The sequence below is a fragment of the Pteropus medius genome, unplaced genomic scaffold, assembly GCF_902729225.1.
Source record: "Pteropus medius unplaced genomic scaffold, Ma_sr-lr_union100, whole genome shotgun sequence".
In the NCBI taxonomy this organism is placed as follows: domain Eukaryota; kingdom Metazoa; phylum Chordata; class Mammalia; order Chiroptera; family Pteropodidae; genus Pteropus; species Pteropus medius.
Genome location: NW_024355205.1, coordinates 37016814 through 37023044, shown reverse-complemented (window position 1 = coordinate 37023044; position 6231 = coordinate 37016814). Strand labels below are relative to the sequence as shown.

Below are 6231 nucleotides of genomic sequence, written 5' to 3'. Positions count from 1 at the left end.
CGAAAGGCGCTTCCTAAATGTTTGTCCGGCGAACGGATAAGTGAGGGTTTGTGAGCGTTAAGTGGAGTACCACACGTGGCCCGCACCCAGCCCATCCAAAACCAGGGGGGTAGTCCGACCACTTTGGGTCGCTCGAGTGCGTGGGGTCGCGCTGTGTGCGCCCTGCGGTCTGGCTCCCTTCACTCAGCGGGGTGTCCTCCGGGTTCATCCGCGTCGTCGCATAGGTCAGGACCTAGTTCTGTATTAAGGCCAAGAGTGGGACGGTGGCTTCCAGGGGCCGGGGGAGGGGGACGAGGGGTGCTAATGCAAGGTGCGAAGGTTCCAGAGTGCAGGGCGCGTGAGTCCTCGGGATCCACCGCACAGCGCTGTGTCTGGAGTTCCGAATTCTGTATTAGAGACTTAAAATTTTGCTAAGACGGTAAATCTTATGTTACACGTTCTTGTCCCGCACAAAAATCCGGGGGAGGAGGAAGCTTTTGGAGGTGACGGGTGTGTCTGTGGTGTTGCTGGTGGCACTTTGTTCGCGCCGAACGCGTCGAGTCGTGTCCGTTAACTGTGTCCAGCTTTCTGTAAGTCATTCGAGTGGTTTTAAAACATAAGATTACAGGCGGAGGGGCTTGTTCCTGTTAAGAGCGATGATGCTAAGCCTCAGTGCACAGAGGTCAGTGCCCCCGTTCGGGGCACAGTGGGCGCAGGAAGGTCACGGCAGGACCATGCCTGCCAGGGCTGCCGCTCTAGGAAGGGGTCAGGGCACGCGGCAGCTCAGCTGCCCTGCAGAAATGGTTCAAGTCGTAGCTGGATGCAGCGTCCTGTCCCTCGTGGGGGATGTCACCTTGTTTTACATCAAAGCATGAGCCAGCCTCTGCTCAAGGAGACGCTGAGGGGCTTCTCCAGTCGTTGGAGAAGACATTGTCTCTGGCCTTGGTGAAGGGCCGACCCTTTGACCTTCAGACGGCGCCGGGGCCTGTGGGAGGCCGGAGGTCGTGATGAGGAGGAAGAATGCAGAGATTCACTTTTAGGGAGTTTATGGACACGTTTAAGCCTTTTCAGGGCACTGTGTGGAGATGCCCCACCACTCCGTTTGTTGACTGGCAGAAGAAATTCGGCTTTTGCACGGATTTTGTGCGCGTTCCTCCCATTTCGTCATCTGCAAAGCGAGGCTGTTTTCTCTCCGTCTTAGAAAGGTGCACGTGGAGTGACAGGAACTGTTCCTTCTCACTGATGTGTGCTGGGCCCCTGGCCGTTTCCTGTTAACCGCCGACCCCACGGCCCTGGGCAGTGGAGCCACAGGTGCCTGGAGCCTCGGGTGGAACACGGAGCACCTGCTGCCGGGCAGCTCTGGGCCAGTTACCTCGGTATCACACAGGTGTCTTCGGTTTCGGTTTGGGCCGGAGCCAACAGGAAGGGGGATTCGGCAGGGAGACGAGCTTGCTGTCGCGTTGTTAATTAGCGAGAAGCAGATTCTGCCACTGGGGAAGAGAGAGGCAGGCCTGGAACCAGGCCCCAGGGCCCCCAGACGCCCCGGCGCTTCCCACCGAGTCAAGCAGTGTGCCCCGGCTCCTTACCTGCAAACGGGGAAGGCGATACTTTCGACCTCACCGCCTGTCTACTTAGCTACTGAACCTCTCCGTGTAGATAGTTGTTTTTCTTCCTTAAATGCGGTGGTTGTTTTACTTGCATAAGTGTTGGTTTCTGTTGTCTTACTGCAAACTTATTTTACAAAAATCGCCTTGGAGGCATAAAAGCCACCGCGTGTGTCCCGGCTCTCCACAAAGTTTCCCCTCCCCCTCCACTCACTTCCCTTTATTCCTTTACTCTAATATGTTACAAAATTTTAATTATATTTTTAAGTCAGATGCATGATTTAGAAATAAATTTAGATGCCTAAATTAAATAGATTATTGTTCTAACGAATCCCAACGGAATCGTTCTAACAAATTCAAGCGAATCCCCATTAAGCGCAGTGTGGGTTTCCCACCAGATCCTACGCAAACACTCTCTCATCTCCAAGCTCTGTCGTGGGCCTTCGTTTCTCTCTGGCCACGGCCCCTTTACCCTTTCTCTCCATCCTTTTTCTAACTACTTGTCCACGCGCCTACGCATCTGTCTCGACAAGTTTCTTGCATTAATTTAATCATATATTGTCATCATCTTTCGACACCTGTGCTTACGCATCGTTTTGAAAACAATTGCGTTTCGGTTCATGTGTGATGTAGGTTGTTTCCGTGACTAATCTCGTTAACGGCCACGAACAAAGCTGCAGCGAATAGCCCCACACGCCGCGTCTTTGCTCACTCGCGCTATTGTTTCTTCGGGATAGAAATGACGTTATTCGGACAAAGGGCGCATATGGAAAACTTTGGAACCGACTCATTTCTCCCTCTTTAAAATGTTTGCGTCCTTTGCGCTTCCACCAAGAGTGTGTGAAAATGACGATTTCCTTACGGCATCACCGACGCAAATGTTCTCAAGCTTTAAATTTGAGGTCAAGCTTATTTTTGGAGATTTTATATATTTTTGGGTACTTTGTGGACGGCCTTTTCGTTTGGCACTCAGTTTTGCGTGTATAATGTTTGTACGTTTAATCTGTATCTTGCCCTCTTTGAACTCTGCTATTGGTGTCTCATAGTTTTATTTTATTTATTTTTATTTTTCTTTCTTTATTTTATTTTTTAGGTGAGGCAATCCTTGGTTGACCTCACAGATTGCAAAGACCTTGTCAGCTTACAATCCCTTATTTATTTATTTTTTATTTTTTACGCCTACAGCACCTGGTCTTCCTAGGTGGTCTCCCATCCAAGTACTAACCAGGCCCGGCCCTGCTTAGCTTCCTAGATCGGATGGGATCGGGCTTGTTTGGGGTGGCATGGCCGTAGACCTATGGTTTCTCATAGTTTTAAAGTCTATTTACTTAGATTTTCTAGGTGGATGTTGCATGAAAACAACTACATTTTTATTTCTTTTATTCTAATATTTCCCCTTTTTATCCCCGCCTTGTCTTATGGCATTGATTAACACGTTTAGAGCAGGGCTCGCCAATAGAAATATCTGCAATCGTGCAAGTGCCCTACACCTACACCCGATAGGTGCTAGAGGAAATCATCTTGTGAACATACCTGTCAACACCGATAGGAAGTCGCAAATTAGTAATTCGAGGAACAATTATGGCTTTATCAGAAAACTCTTTGGCAGTGTTAATGTAGATTATTTTGACATCGTGATCAGAAACCATGCTGAAGTATGGCTTCTCCTGTTTGGAAAATATCACACTTCTTCTTGGAGACGGCCTTTCTTTTTGATGTGGGGGGAACGTGATGGAGAAAGAAATAAAGGTGGGAGCGGAAGTGGGCCGTGGAGGGAAGCAGGAGGCCTGGGCGACACCGACACACAGGAGCTCTGCCTCACGGTGGGCTTGGTAGGTGTGGGGACAGAGAACGCCCACACCTACCAGAGATTTACCCCCGGGCTCCACCGTCAGTCCCTGCAGAGAGTGAGAGAGAGCCAGGGGCTCAGCTCACCTGTCTCACTGACCTCCTCCCGAGTCAAGTGTTCTCCGCTCGGCTCAGGGTTTGCTGGGGCCGAGGCTGTTGGCGGGATGGACTGCAGCCTGCTCTTCCCAGGCATATGTCACTTTTCTTGCTGTTGATCTTTGCCTCGTCATAGTGGGAAGCTTCACTAGGAGAGGACTAAACCTTGATTCATCAGCAACCCACGTTCCGGGCACTGAGTGTGTTGGACTCAGCGTCTCTACCAGCTGCTCCGTGCTGGAACGCAGTGGGGGGTGATGTTTGGCTTTAGGACCCCAACGCTCTGCAGCACGGTGAAGGGCAAGCGTGATGGAATAAATAGACGTAGGGAGGCAGCCTGTGCAAGAGAGATCGCGAGAGTCAGAGCAGCGTGGGGCCTCGTCCACGTCTGCTGTGCGCCGGCCACTTGAGCTGGCCAGGGTCCCTGGTCTGGGTGTCCTCACCTGTGCCGACCTGCACCTCGCAGGGTCGGTGTGAGGAGCCCCAGGGGCGAAGCATGTGAGCGTGCGCAGCGCCCTCGTGGGACTGATGCCCTGGGCAGACGCATCTTTGCAGATGGCCCTCAGCACGGAGCACCGCTGGCACTTCCAGCCTCCGGAAGTCCCCTCCTCCCACCGCCCCCCTTCCCGTCCCTGCTGCATCCTGGCACGCCCCTCCGCGTCCCTCCCCGGCACGGCCAGCTCTCGGCCCTCCGAAGGCTGGCTTTCTCGAAGGCGGGCCCGGGCCCCTCCTTCCTCTGGCCCAGGCTCCTCTCTGCTCTTTCCACCTTTGCGTTTGGCCGGAGGACCCCAACATTGGTTTCCACGGTTCCGACGGTCCCCCGACCCAGTGCCTCGTGTCCAGTCTCCTTCCTGGCATCTCCATCTCGCAGTCTGAGGCCACGTTCCTCCTGTTCTCCAGGGCTGGAAACCCAAGTCAGACATACTTAGCTTCTCCTTCTTCAGATTTTCCACCTCCCATCAGCTGTCACATCCTGTCAAGCCTCGTCCCGCAGGCTCGCACGTCAGCGGTGGCATCTGGCCTCTCTTTTCCATTCTTATCACCATCCCCGTGGCTCAGACCCTCGCTACGCTGCACGTGGACCCAGGTGGCCGCCAACCGTTCGTCTCACGCGTCCGTCCTCTGCTCCATCCTACCCACCGTGGTTCGGCGAACCTTCCCAACGACAGCCATCCCTCGCTCACGCGTGTTTCGGGCTGTCTTTGTCTGCTAAAAACGGCCACGGTCCACGGCCTTCCACTCAGGTCTTCCGAATTAGGACCCGGTCCCCGAGTCCAGGCCGTTCCTTCATCGCTTCCTTCTGGGGACACAGTCCTTTCTGGCGACACAGACTCCGCCTCGTTCTCGCAGGCGCGTCGCAGGCTCTCTCTCTGCACCTGTCCTCGCTCTCCTGTCGGGAAAGTTTTCCGTCTAACTCCGCCTTCCTAATTCTAGCCCTTTCTCCTGCGGATCTCTCTCCAGTGGCCCCAGGCAGAGACATGTCCCCGTTGGGTCCTGCGCAGAACTCGCCTGGCACGTCCTGGAAGACATCGGGCGACGGGAACAGGGAAGACAATGCGCTCCCAGTGCCATGTTGACATTTGTGACCCGCCATCTGGCTGCGGGATCTTAGGAAAGTCGCTTTCCTCCACCGAGTCCATTTATTCATCAGAAAACAAGACAACGTGGGAACAGGGCCCCCAGCGTGTGACCCTCTTTCTCTTATGGAATCTTTTGCTCCTTATTGGACATCATCATCGAGACATCTAGATCGCCTCTAAGAGAAAGTCTGTGTGCAAACAGCTTCGCCCAGAGCCTGCCCCGGGCTCAACAAACGTGAACTGCCTTGCAGTTGTGGATGTTGTTATCACTCAGTGTGGGCTCTAGGATCGAAGGCTCGGCTTTGTTTCTTGGGGTTAAACGAGAGAGAAGTTAGATCTTATTTGAAAAAAATATAAAACTTCAGTAGTGGCTATGAATATATCAGTGTTTTCTCATTTGAGCATTGGCGTTTGAATTTCTAACTTTAACTCTACCTGACTTTCTTCTTGAACTTTACTTTTTTTTTTTTAATCATTAAGGTTGATCATGAGCCCGAGCTCACCTGTAGTGCCGTCAGAGCATAAAGCCAATGCCAGCTCCCCATCGAAGAATGAGTAAGCATATTGCTAGAATTGTATAAACACCAAATGATCATGTATAATTTAAACAGAAACACCAATGTATGTGGGTCCAAAGACATTTTCTTCTAAACTCTCTCATTCCCAAGGGCCAGGAGAGGGATTCTCAACAAGTAATCGTTTGCTGTGAAGATACGTATTATCTCAATTTCATTTAAAAAAAAACCAAGAATTTGAGGTGATAACTGTTCTTTTTTCAGGCATGATGCTCCCTTCTGTCCAGCTGGTCACCCAGGGCTCAGGGCAGCAATGTCAAACTCAACCCTTTTTAAGGTTGTGGTCAGCAGAATAATGGCCCCCCAAAGATGTCCATGTCCTAATCCCAGAAACCTTACACGGCAGATGGAACTAAGCCTGCTAATGTGTTGACCTTAAAATAGGGAGATAATCTCGAATTACCAGAGGGACCCACTGTAGGCACGCGGATACCTAAGCCTGGCAGCGGGAGACGGGGCTGCAGTCAGGAAGAGCTGCCGATAGCCACAAGGCCGGAGTGATGGGATCCTCATGATCGTGAGCCAAGGGGTGCAGGTGTTCCAGAAGCT

At 52.2% G+C, this 6231-nt stretch overlaps 1 pseudogene; it reads right to left on the bottom strand.

Annotated features, from left to right (window-relative positions):
• Positions 1 to 2759: 2759 nt before the first annotated feature.
• On the bottom strand, positions 2760 to 2878 carry LOC120599225 (uncharacterized; annotated as a pseudogene).
• Positions 2879 to 6231: the final 3353 nt, after the last annotated feature.